Here is a 313-nt window from a genome sequence, read left to right as displayed (position 1 = left end):
AGGTGGGAGCCACTGCGCCCAATCTATTATTATTATTATTTTTTATGATGGAGTCTTGCTCTGTCGCCCAGGCTGAAGTACAGTGGCTCAATCTTGGCTCACTGCGAGTTCAAGCGATTCTCCTGCCTTAGCTTCCTGAGTTGCTGGGTCTATAGGTGTGCTCCACAGGCCCAGATAATTTTTGTATTTTTAGTAGAGATGGCATTTCACCACGATGACCAAGCTGGTCTTGAACTCCTGACCTCAGGTGATCTGCCCACCTTAGCCTCCCAAAATGCTGGGATTACAGGCATGAGCCACCGCATCTGGCTCC

Source organism: Mandrillus leucophaeus, unplaced genomic scaffold (genome assembly GCF_000951045.1).
Source record: "Mandrillus leucophaeus isolate KB7577 unplaced genomic scaffold, Mleu.le_1.0 Scaffold313, whole genome shotgun sequence".
Lineage (NCBI taxonomy): Eukaryota > Metazoa > Chordata > Mammalia > Primates > Cercopithecidae > Mandrillus > Mandrillus leucophaeus.
The sequence above is the reverse complement of the archived record's forward strand: the minus strand, read 5'-3'. Positions refer to the sequence as shown.